Source organism: Prionailurus bengalensis, chromosome B2 (assembly GCF_016509475.1).
Source record: "Prionailurus bengalensis isolate Pbe53 chromosome B2, Fcat_Pben_1.1_paternal_pri, whole genome shotgun sequence".
In the NCBI taxonomy this organism is placed as follows: Eukaryota; Metazoa; Chordata; class Mammalia; order Carnivora; family Felidae; genus Prionailurus; species Prionailurus bengalensis.
Genome location: NC_057349.1, coordinates 43,875,320 through 43,888,775, shown reverse-complemented (window position 1 = coordinate 43,888,775; position 13,456 = coordinate 43,875,320).

Sequence of the window (13,456 nt, the reverse complement as noted above, 5' to 3'; positions counted from 1 at the left end):
AGACCCCACAGATGGGGCAGGGGGCCGTTCACTGTTTTAAGAAAAACGTCTGAAAATATGCATCTTTTAGTAATGGAATATATATGTAAATGTCGAAAAAAATGTCATAAATTCTCCTAATATATCATGTATCATCAATTAACAGCAATCGACTCTTTTTTTGAGCATAGTCCTACCTCCTTCCCTGATAAAAATAGTCCTGGTCATTAGGGACGCAAGACGCCAGAGGGTAAGGAATATATATGGATTTTCTCTTCTGGTACAGACAGAAACTAACTAAATACCAAAGAGTCTTAGTTTAAGCTTTGCCTTCAGGTGACTTGGAACTTTGGGAAGAATTCTGTAAAAGTGACTTGAAGGAAGGGGTGTGGTCTTTGCTTCACAATGCATATAAACCCTCTGATTTTCATTGTGGTTGTTGCGGAAAATAAACGTGTAGAGAACATGATTTGAGATTTCAGCCGAACATCTGGTTTTAGCGCTTAAGAAGCTAAAATCCAAGCTGGAGAATGTTATGTGCCCTTGTAGGATGTTGGGTGCCTGGTGAGCACAACCCCCCAGGCGAGAGGGTTTAAGGGAGTGATTCTCTGAAGACAGAAAAATGGAACAAATAAGGAAATTTCCAACTCCTTTGGGCAGCAAAACTTTTCATGCCTCAACACGTTGATTTGTAGATCTCCCAACAAAAAAGCAGATAAAAGCTGACAAACCCAACTCGGCATTAATCGGCCCTACCTCATTGTTTGTACGACCGCTGCAGAGCCCCCGGGATCAGAACAGCACGTTTTGAAAAATGCTGGACTAGACAAGCTCTGTGTGGCAGAGACATTTCAAGCCTGCTGAATGTCGGGCGCTTCCGCACATTTCCCAGGGCCCCCGGACAGTTAAGCAGGGTCATGTGACCAATTGGGGCCAATTATCTGTAAGTAGAAACGGTGAGTGTCAATTCCAAGTCGAAACACGGGCGGCCCTAGAGATATGAATGGCCTTTCTTTCCGCCTTCACTGATGTTGTGATGGGGGAAGCTAGCAGCAAAAAGGGAGAGAGCCTCTATCAGCCTGGGTCCCTGACTCTCGATGAGAAGGAAAAATCCTTTCCCCGAATTTGCACTAGGCATACAGTGCGAGCCGTTAACGCTGATGCTTGCCGCCACAGCATAAACGGGTCTTCCCGAACACTCTTGAGAAATCTGGCTGTGGTTCTTTTTCATGCCTGTAGTCCTCTTTTCTCCAATCTAAAAAAGAAACGAGGGGGGCCTGGGTGGCTCAGTCGGTTAAGCCTCTGACTCTGGAATTCGGCTCAGGCCATGAAAGCGAGCCCCGCGTCAGGCTGCACGCTGAATGTGGAGCCTGCTTAAGATTCTCCCTCCCTCTGCCTCTCTCTCTCTCACTCAAAACAAAAAACAGAAAACAAAACAAAACAAGAGTTAAAAAATAAATAAATAAAAAGAAATGAAATACGGGTAAATGCTGCAACATGGATGAGTCTTGAAAACATGCTGAGTGAAGACGCCAGATAGAAAAGACCACATGTTGTATGATTCCATTTATATGAAATATCCAGAAAGGCAAATCTTCAAAGAGAGAAAGCAGATTAGTGATCGCCTAGGGCTTGGGGTGGGGGTGGGGGCGGGGGGGGGGGGAGATGATTGAACAAGTGACAGCTTAAGGGACATAGGGCTACTTTTATAAAATGTTTTCAGTTGATTGTGGTGATGGTTTGTGCATCTCAGTGAATATCTGAAAAGTCATTGAATCTTACATTGAAATGGGTGAGTTACATGGTAAAGCAATTATATCTCAATAAAACTGTGAAAAAAAGTCTACTGGAAAGAATATGCAATGTGGTAAGTGTGACTCTTAGAACACAAGGCAGCTGTGCAAAAACCACAACTTATTAAATACTCCATAAAGCTTCACTGTTCCAGATTCTGAGGTCCTGTTCTTTTGGGCCAGCTGCAAACTATAGATGAATAATTCATTCTGAGGGCCCTCCATCCTTCCCAGCTTCATAGTAAAATTAAGGATGTTCCTGGTGAATAGAAAAAGGGACAAGTGCCCCCTGGTCACCAATGTTTCCAGTCTGCCTCTGCCCTCCCATCACTGCTGTCCATTAAAGTCCCATGACTTCCTATAAGTTCTGGGCCTCACTCAGCACGGCAAGAACCCCGGAGCCTACGTTCTGTTTGGCCTAGATTCCCTTGGTCTCACATCTCCATCAAAGTCTTCAAGACTCGGGTCTCCCAGGCTGAGTCACCCTTGTCAGTCCAGTAGAAGCTCTTTCTAATGAGGGAGAACCTCTCTTGGCTTCTCCAAACGTCACTGTAGTGTCCCTGACCCTCAGTTCTCCCTGTTCTTTAAGAGTTGGCCTTGATAGCTCATAAAACCCACAACCTAGCTACATCTCAAGGACAGAAATGGCTTAAACTTAGAAGTGTTCCGGGAAGTGAGGAGAAATAGTTACATTCCGTTCTCCTGGTGCAGCAAAGGAGGGAACAAACAGAATAACTAAATTGCTCTATAAGAGCATTCTGAAGGTTTCTGTATTTTGGCCTAGTAAGGCCACAAGTTAAAGATAATAATGATAATAAACTAATGCTAATAATAAGAGTCAACATCGATTGATTGTGTTTGGCCTGTGGAAGGCCTTTCCAGGCTTTGCCTTTTCTCTTTCCGCAACAAACAAGAACCACACTCCATAAGAAGATACTGATTTTGGTCATCAGTTGCAAGAAGTGTGGTGAGTAGATTCATAAAATAGGCATCCTGATAGTGCTTATGGAGGAGGCTTGTCTTACAGTTGCCTATTGCGGTGGAAATCGGCAATAGGGTTTTAGTTTTCAGTTCATCCCCCCATATGAAGACAGGGAAGCCGAATTTTCCCTTAAAAAGAGCTCCAAGGCGAGGTTTTTCATTGCAACACTAGGCCGAGATCACCTGCTCTCCTGTTGCGAGAGTCTAGGATAAAGAAAGGACGCCTTTCTGGGCTTAGCAGTGGGGTTTACAGGAAGATACTCTGACGTGAGTCCTGGTGGCATGGCTGAGCCACACCTCATGGGTCTTGTTTTCCCTCCGCAACACGAGAAGCCTGTTTGGGGGAGGCTAAGACCCTTCGCCAACCCCACGTCTGATTGCAACACGCACAGTGGCGTGGTGGTGTCTTGGGAGGTGCCCGCTGCGGGCCACATCCTGGAGGGCAAATAAGTCACAGCTACAGGCCTTTCTGCATCTTCTGTCATGAAGGGAGGAAGGATGAGGCAGCTCGGAGCAGTGGAAAGAACTGAGGTTAGATTCAAACCCCCCCATGTCCCAGTCCTGACTCTTGTCTTCACCACCCTTCGGCCCCTTCGGCCACAGTTTCCCAGCCTGTAAAGCAGGGCTAATCACAATAGCCACCTCGCCCTGGGGTTGAAACTGACTCGCTTTGTGAACTCTGCTGCCCGGCAAGTGCCATCCAGCGACAAGGCACAGCAAGGATTAAAACGTTCCCGGACCAACTCCTTGGCCCCGTAGGCTCCCCTGCAAATTGCAGTTGATATTCACTATAGCCCTCGGCCTTGTTCGACCTGGGAAATTTCTAGCTGTCATATTTCCAGGAACCCAACTGTGTTTTTCTCCAGTAGCCGTAAGCGCTGCCACCCTGCTCTTCCCGTCCCGGATGCCCTCTCATTATGGTTTTAGAAAAACGGGCCACTCGTCTGAGACCCACATCCTTCGCGTTCTCCTCGGCCAGCTTGCTGGGAACAACTTCGGTTCTGTCCCAACCGAATGTTTAGAGGCGTCTCTCCCCTCTGCTCTCTCTTGTGGAAGACGCCCCGCTGAGTCCTGCACCTGCCTCTTCTGTCCCAGTGCTTTTCTCGGGTGAGCTAAAGACCAAACACGAAGGACAAAACAACCTGTCTAGCCCCCGGTTACATTCCCAGCACTCTTTTCCCATGCTCTGTTAATCGTTCATCTGGCCAAAAGGGTAACAAGCACAAAATAAAATAAAAATAAGGCGGGGCACCTGGGTGGCTCAGCCAGTTAATCCTCTGACTTCGGCTCAGGTCACGATCTCGTGGTTCATGAGTTCAAGCCCCGCATCGGGCTCTGTGCTGACCGCTGGGAGCCTGGAGCCTGCTTCGGATTCCGTGTCTCCCTCTCTCTCTCTCTCTCTGTCCCTCCCCTGCTCATGCTCTGACTCTCTCTATCTCAAAAATAAAATAAACAAAAAAGGCATTATCCCCTGTCTGAAACATAAATGGACTAACCTTCATGAAAATGTTTCTAGATGAGCCCCAAACTACAATCCAATTTGTAAGACTCTACACATTGAGATTTTGCTAAGGTTTCTCTTTTTTATTTTATTTTTTAAATTTTTAATGTTTTTACTTATGTATTTTGAGAGAAAGAGAGTGTCTCTAGCAGAGGAGGGGCAGAGAGAGAGAGGGAGTGAGAGGATCCCAAGAAGGCTCCGCACTGTTAGCACAGAGTCTGATGCAGGGCTCGAACTCACGAACCCTGAGATCATGACCAGAGCCGAAATCGAGAGGTGGATGCTGAACTGACTGAACCACCCAGGCGCCCCACCGAGCTTTTTCTGTATTATAATGTCATTTAAGAAACTACCTTTGAGGATATTCATTCATGCATTCATTCATTCATTCATCATCTTAAATGAGCCAAGAGAGTGTCAGGCAAAGAGAGAATGAGAGAGGCACACCATGCCCTCCAAGATGTCTCTGTTAATAGGGGAGTCAGACTATCTCCCTCCTAAGAGCGCCTCTAGCATTACAGCCCTATGATGCTTGATGCTGTTGTTGGGAGAAAAAGTCCATTCAGCCTTCTACCAATTCCCCCAGGTAGTTAGTTTCTATGAAACATTGCATTTAAAAAAAATTTTAATGCTTATTTTTGAGAGAGAGAGAGAGAGAGAGAGACAGAGAATGAGTGGGGGAGGGGCAGAGAGAGAGGGAGGCACAGAACCCGAAGCAGGCTCCAGGCTCCGAGCTGTCAGCACAGAGCCCCACACGGGGCTCAAACCCATGAGCCGCAAGAACATGACCTGAGCCAAAAGCAGACGCTTAACCGACTGAGCCACCCAGGCGCCCTGTAATATTGCATTTACTGCCGTGTTTCCCTCACCGTCTGCTTCCCTTCTCAACAGCCATCTATTACTAACCCCACCAGCACATGTGTGTGTGTGTGTGTGTGTGTGTGCGCGCACACACACACACACACACACACTACATATTCTTAGGACTTTCTGAAATATGGGGCATTCTTCTTTATCATAAGATTAGATGAATATATTTCAACATAGAAAAAAGAAAATAGAACGTCACTAGACACAATGGATGCAGAATGAACAGCTGTCGTCAAAATCCAAGAGTGGCCAAAGGACTTGTGTCACCTCCAGTGAGGGCATCATGTCCACACCGTCCAGCACCCAGAGGAGGCTCTGAGGTTGTGGTCCACGTCCGTCATGTGCAAAGACGAAGGTAGAAACTGCAGACCCCTTGCTTTGTGCCCTTTCCCATCATACAGTGCCACTTCCTCTTATTTCTGATTTTCCTTGGCTGAGCCAGGAGGAGCCTTTTCCAATCTTCACTGAGATCGCCAGAAACTTTTCCACCAAACTGTTTCCTCTGTCCTTCTGGAAACACAACGCTACATCTCCCCAGCCTTCCTTGCACTTGGGTGTGGCCACGTGACTGAGTCCTGACCAGTGGAATTTGGACTCGAGTGGTAGATTTCTAGGCCTAGCCTATTAAAACCCTTCCATGGACCACTCTGTTCTCTTCTTCCATCTTGGTTTCAGTGAATGGCTCTGAGGCCCCACTGGATGGTGAGGTCACAGATGGCGGAAGTTGGGGTCCCTGAATATGTGGAGAAGGGTCACCCCCCCAGCCCAACCCACATTGAAATGTTCAGAAAGCACATGATACACTTCCACAGTGTTGAGCCACTCAAATGTGGGGATTGCTGCCTCGAGAAGATATCCAACCCCATGTGTTTGCATAAGAATTTTGTACCATAATTTAAATGCTGTGCTGTCCTTTGAATCAGATTTAAATAAACTTCAACATCACTTGACGATTGTTTCTGTTGCCATGCCATGAAGAAAACTAAACCAAGTTTTCTTAGTTTGGAGTGCAAGTACCATAAAATGAAATGAAACAAAGTTAATTGGAACCAGATTAAAATTTTTATCTGATTTGATGTACTGCATTTCATCCATCAATAAATGGAATGTGGTAAATGTCTTTATATATCCTTCAAATGTTTATGTTCTATTTATATGGGTCTTCCAGAGCTGTGTCCCAAATGAGCTTGTTTTTGTAATCCTGAACTCCTTCAAAAAGTAGTTTTATATTTAATGCAGCATGTTTGATTGTTGTTGCTAAGCATCCATTTGGTGCAAATTAATAAAAACACAAGCACTAGCTCCAAAAGCCAAAAACAGAATGGGGTTGGAGAGGAGGCACTAGAATTATTTCCCTCTGATTTGGAAAAAACAAGGTTTCACATGTGAAACCTCACCAGTTTTCTTTTTCTTTTTCTTTGCTTTGCTTTTTTCTTCCCGCCTTTACCAGAGGCCCTTGGTCCAGTAAAGACGAGAGTTCAAGTGTCAAGTTGGGGCCGTTAACTGCTTACAGGCCCACGGACTCCTCTCTAATTCTTAAGCTTGGAAAAAACACCTCATGTGCAGCAGGAAAGTGGGTGGCTGGTGAAGAAGGAAGGCAGAGCCAGGATATGAAAGGAAAAGACGTGACTCAGTGTGGTCACCCCAAGCAGTAGAAGCTGCAAATGAAACCAAGGATTAGCTCCTGCAGGAGAGACACTTGTAGGCATGTGAACCTGAAGACAGCTGCTAAACCAGAAGCTGAGAGACACAAGTTCAAGCTGCACAGAGATATAGCGTGACATGACTGCAAGTTAGGGAGAACCTCAGGCTGGATGAGTTTAGCCCACCCGGGTCCCAAGTCTAAACGCTCGCCCTTTTCCATTTAGCTCCACTCCACAAGCTTGACAGGCTCCGTGGGTTTATGAGTGCTGTGGGCAGTAGACCTGCTGCCAGTGGGGGCAGAGACGGAGAGAGAGAGAGAGGGGTAGGGTGGGGGTTCTCTGCGCAAAGTAAGCCAACTTGGCTGAAGCAAAGAGGCGGGGCTCAAACAAGGGTCGCCCTACTCATTGGTAAATAGGCACGGTGAGGATTGCTGCTAAGGAAAAATCTTCATCCTATGCCGGCAGGAGGGAAAGCTAGTGCAGCCTTTGAGGACAAGAGATGCATGGGGCTTGCAAGGTGAGAATGGAGGACTCCAGGCTGGCCCCTCTTTGGCCCTGGCTGTAGCTAATGCCAGGCGTTGGTGGACAAGAGGCTGGGCCCTCTTCAGACCCTGACCCTGCTCCTCTGCCCCTTGTCTTCAGATCATGCCCCTACCCTTTCTCTTTTCCCTGTGACCTCTCCTGCTTGTATCCCCCTCATCTTTTCTTTCCTTCCACCAGAGGATCTCTTTATAATCTGGGAATTGTGATGAACAGAAACCTTCCTCTTTCTTGAGTTTTATTTTTCTCCCATTTAACTGGACAAAGCAAATCATATCACATGCCCGAGCCCTGGGGGTGAGCAGTGGCCAGTCCTCTTCTAGGGAATGGCCACCATCCTGGCGTAGTTCCTCCTAACTAGTTGGCTGTGGACAGATTGGACTTGTAGGCGAGTGAGAGGACCAATTTATTCCAGATTGGGGCATCGCGGAGGCAGAGGGAAGGGCATTTGACTGAAACATTGAAGTCAGATACAAACCCCAGGCAGACGTTGGCCTCGGCGAGGAAAGAGTGAACCTTGGCAGAATACCAGGATTAGTGAGTAGCAACTGATAAGATTTAGTTAATGGATGAACTATGTGTTTGATCAAGTTAACTTAAAAGAGAAAAAATGGTAACTGGCCTATTATACGCAAGAGGAAATTTGAACCTTGGTTTTATGGGTTTTAGTGGGACTGACAGCAGAAAGTAATAATGAAATCTTTGTGAAAAATTGTATTCGATGAGGAAGGGAACCTCCAAAGATACTCAGAGTTTGACAAATATTACTTAAATGTCAAAGGAACAGTTTTGGTCTAGATTTGAAAGGGAACTTTCTCTTGTTTTGTTGTTTGTTGTTGCCGCTGTTTTTATTCCTGTTGCCTTCTCTCCTTGCCTCTCCTTCTCTTCCCTCCTTTTCCTCCTTCTCTTGCTCCTTCCCCTCTCTTCTTTCCTCCTCCTCTTCCTTCTTCTTCTTCTTCTTCTTCTTCTTCTTCTTCTTCTTCCCTTCGTCATCACTATTTATATCACCACTTTTTCACTTCTTTGAGTGTCAGTCAAGTCTCAAGGAGTTCTTTCAACATGTACTTTTTTAACACTAAACACACACACCAATTGTCTCAATTAACATTGTATTTGGCTGCATATCATGGAAAATCCCAAAGTGACACTGATGTAAACATACAAGGGCTCATGATCTCACATTAAGGACATCCGAGGTCAGCAGTCCAGGACTGGCTTGACACTCCATGGTGTCACCAACCTGACCCCCAGAAGGACAAAGAGACCTGATAATGGTCGCCCATCAAATTAGTGGCCGAACTTGGACTGCTGGAAAACAAGACAAATTTTGTAACTTGAACAGTGAAATGCCAAATGTTTTCTAAATTTGGCTCATTTTGAACTTACTTTTCTCTCCTTACCTCCTTCTTCTCTATGATTTCCTTCAGCTCCTTTGTTGGCTTTATCTTCCCTTTGCAGTATCCATGTAATGAAACACACTGCCTGGTCTTATTCACCAGGAAAACAGTAGGTGTCAGAAATACAGAAGTCACTACCTCTAAGGTGGTAGAGGCTACCTACTTACAGTCCTGACAGGATTTGGGGAGGTAAGAAGATACACTGCCCAAAGCTCAGAAAGGGAACATCCGTGCAAAAAAAAAAAATCAGCTAGAGAGAATTCACGTGGTTACAAAATGGGACACAAAGGTCCTGTTGACTTTGTCATTTTTGGTGCTTTTGACTTTTTCCCTTTCATAATTCTTGGCCTATACTAATATCATAAGAAGGCAGTAGGTGTGGTAGAAAAGGATGTGGGTTTTAATTTCAGATCCCCTAGGCTTGTATTCAGATACTACCTATGTCCTAATGAACTGTCTTGGGTAAATTATATCCATTAGCTCAATTTCCTCATGTGTTAAATGGAATGGTCTCCACTATTAGGTAATGGTTCCCACCTGCACATACTGGTTGTCAGGATTAAATGAGGCAATACAAACAAATGTTTTGGTCCTTCTACTTTAAACAAGTGACAACAACAAATAATAAAAGCAAAAATAAATAAATGACAGCATACTACAAATGGGAAGGGAGAAGGAAGAGAAGAGAGGGGAACGAACCACAAGAGACTCGTAATGACAGAGAACAAACTAAAGGTTGGTGAAGGGAGGTAGATGGGAGATGGGCTAGATGGGTGTTGGGTACTAAGGAGGGCACTTGTGATGAGCACTGGGTGTTGTATGTAAGTGATGAATCACAGAATTCTACTTCTGAAACCAATATTGCACTATATGTTAACTAAAATTTAAATTTAAAAAAAGTACAATGAAAACAAGTCCTATGAAAATTCATGTTTATAGAATTAGGTAAGTTACTTACGGATAATTTGAATTGAAAATATTCTATTCCAAAAGGAAACGCAGTCATATTCTATTTTTTCCAAAAATCCAACATACAAACAATTCATGGAACAGACTGTCTGTTTTACTTACTACTATGTCCAGACAGGAATGGTTTGGGATACATGTTAAGTATTTAGTAAATATTTGTTGAGTGAATAAATACATGAATGAATGAAACAACTTTCATTTATTCTCTGTAAACTTGGCACCATAATAGTTGCTGAAAATATAAACGAGTCAACTTTCGGGAATCTCAGATTCTAAGTATGGACAGACCAGATGATTTCAGATAACAATTAAGTGCTATGTGGAAAGCTAAACAGGATTATAGGATAGAAATGGACGCAAGAAATGTGAAGGGGGCAAGAGGAGCTTTAGATCTGATGGTCAGAGACAGGCTGATAGAGTTATTGGTGAAGATTTCTTCAACAAGCTCTGTATTATATTTGTTTGGTTTAATAAATAGAATTCTATTTAGTTCATTTTGGAAACATTTTCTTCAGTTATTCATCACAAGGTTTATAGTCATAGATACAGCTCTCCCCTTAAATCTTGCAAAACTTGGAGATCCTGAGGCTTTAGGATCTCCAGAGAACAAGTTCGAAATTGTTATATTAGGAAGTGTTTACTGGGAAGCATGTCCCAGTCAACATAAGATGGTCATAGATGCAAACCTCCAGAAAAAAAAAAAAAAAGCCCTGTGGTCAATATGCTTGTGAACCAGTCCATGAATATTGGTATATTAAAGGCTGAGAGAAGTCTGACAACAGAGTAACATATAGTACATGCATCCTGATATTTTCTCATGTTGTTTTAAATTTTATTTTAACTTTATTTTTCTCCCCTCTCAGTACACATATTAACATCAAATACAGTTTGAGAAGTATTACTATTGTATAAAAGATAAACCTCTGGCACAAACAGAAAGCGAAGAAGTTGATCCTTTGCCCGTACGTCTTGCAATTCTAAAATGGTACATTTACACACAGTTATCAGAAACTTAAAATAAGGTCTAAATATCATATTTATATACATTACCCGCTTTGACTAAACCCTTTGAACTGATGAAAGAGTTACTCATGTTTAGTTATTTTGGTTATTGGAGGGTTTCTTCAAGTAGCCCTGATGTGAAAAGGGCATATACTTGGATTCCCTCTATTTTTGCTTCATGAGAGTTAACAACGTTCAAGCAGATCTATCTTTGGTTTGGTTGGATTGGGCTGGGTTTAGCATACAACAAACAGTAGAATGTGGCAGAAACTGCATGAGGTTTTACACGTGGACACCACACTCAGCTCCTTCGCTCCATCACTCACTCGAGGTGCTTTTAGACAAATTACTCAAATTATCAAAGCTTTACTTTTCTCATCTGAAAATAGGGACAGTAATCACCATCTCCTGCTTTTAGGAGGAGGAGTCAAGCTGATGAAAAGGACCTAGAGAAGAGCGTCATCCCAGCATCTTTCTGAAATGTTAGCTTGCGGACTTTGTATTCTCCCTCTAAACCTCTTTTCAACCCCCTCCCCGCCCCCCCCCCCCCCCCCCCCCCCCCCCCCCCCCCCCCCCCCCCCCCCCCCACTGGAGATTCAATGGGAAAAACAGAATGTTTGCTGTTTGTTCCCTCAACGATGACTCACAGAGTGCTGATATATTGACTCAATTAGTGAAGAAGTAAAATTAGTGTCCTATTTTATAGGTGTGAAATGAGCGATTCAGCAAGTACCTTGTAGGATATACAACATTCCGAGCCAGAACTTTTCTAGATAGTTTACTTTGTTATTTCACCCCAGCCAAGCTAATGGGAGTCCCTGGCCAATAAAACAATTGCTCCTTAGCTCCTTATGATGTTCTAAAGATGTAGAAAATCTCAACAAGTAATGATTGAATTCCTCACATCAGCTGCCCAGTAATGACTATGGACTCTCCAACTGTTCCCACCACAGCATCATGGAGAAAAGAAAGCTTGCCTAAGTCAGATGACTGCACTATTTCCAGCAGACCACACATAACCAAATGCAACAACAACTTAACTTTGATAAGAGCCGATTGAGTTAATAACACCACTTTAGAAGATTGTTTAACAAGCCATATTATCAGACCTCAGAGATTGTCCATGAAGAATTTTCAGTCCACTCGTCCAGAGCACTACGATAGCACACGGTGTTTTCAGTTCTCAGGAACTGCCTCATGAGTCACTCCTAATATTAACCCAAAGTTGAACGAATGGTATGTTCCTTTGGTTGGATGATTTAGTTTGAACCTAAATGTTGATTTCAGGGCTGTGGAATATAAAAGTGGAATCATACTAACTGGCACAGAGAGAGAGAGGCAGTGTATCGTGGGAATGGGGGGAGACGGAACATCCCACTACATATCCTCCCTTCTTCTAGGATGCGTTGCTTCCTGATGGAAAGTGGCTGCAATTACTGAATGCATCCTGTTTCATCAGAATGTCGTAGGAAAACTAAATCATGATCAGAGTGGGAAGGATCTTTGACTTATGAGACAAGTCATTCCCTGAGTTTTACTTTGCTCTTCTGTAAAATGATGATTTCATAGATTATTTATAAGATGTCCACCAGTTTCCTGATTCTATCATGGTCCAAAATTCATAACGTTTCTTTTTTTTTCTTTTTTTTATTTTTTGAGGCATTCAGATACCTTTCATGATACTTCTTTACCAGTTTGCTTTCCGTTAAGGCTTTTCACAAGAAGCCCAAGTTAGTCCAGTCTCCACAGGACACCTACTGGATTATTGGGAGAGAGAAGCTAAGTAGTGTTGGTGATGCGGGAGACAGATCCCTTTTCCTGAATCACAAAAATCATGTCAGTTCTACGTGTTGGTCTTTTCCTATACCTGCTGCAAATAAAATTGATCATTAATCGGTGATGCTTTCCTCAACCAAAAAATATCTTTTACCATCTTCTGTGACCTGAATGATATGTCAGGAATCACTGGAATAGTAAGAAAAGTTAAGAACTTTGTCTCTGTTACAGAAGTCTTTACATTCCAGCGAGAGTGAAAAGGCTTGTGTAAATAAATACTCGATACCGTCGATCAAAAGATAGCATCAGTTAAATTGTGTGGTATTAGAAATAAGCGCATAGAAACTCCTTTACAAGTTTTTTAGTTTTTGGTTTTGTGTGTGGGGGGGGTGGGGGGCAAAGTAATTTGGGTAATGCTTCATGGAGAAAAATGAATGCTATTGAGGAGTGGGTAGAATTAGGATGGAAATGGAGTAACAATTGAGGAAAGTTTAAGGGAAAAGATATGAAAAGGTGATGAGTAGGGGCACTGGTTTCCCATTATCTTTTCATCTTGCGAGCGAAAACTTGCCAAACAGTGGCTCCAAGGACAAAGCACAATCTGCTGGGCAAACATCCAAGGATGAGGAGCTTTCCTGAAACAAAAGGGAAAGGGAAGGCACGCAGGAATGTACCATACTGTCTGCAATTAGAGAATCCAGTAATTAACTTGATTTTTTTCGCTAGCAATTGCAATAGTTGAATTTATCACAGGGTGTAAGGAACTTCCAGGTTTTAAGAAAGATCCTATTGGTTGGCCTTGCTTCCTTGAGGTTGCCTCTCTTAGATAATGTGCCTTTTTATGGGCATGTAGGTGAGGATCAGAACCTTCCTTAGGCATTAAGATGGAAAGGTGGCAGGAGTTAGTTCATTAAGTCCCAAGATTGTTGAGAAAGGGGCAGTCATAGTAATTGTTGCAAGCTAGAAGAGACATTTAAGATTATCGAGTTTTTCATTTACATATAG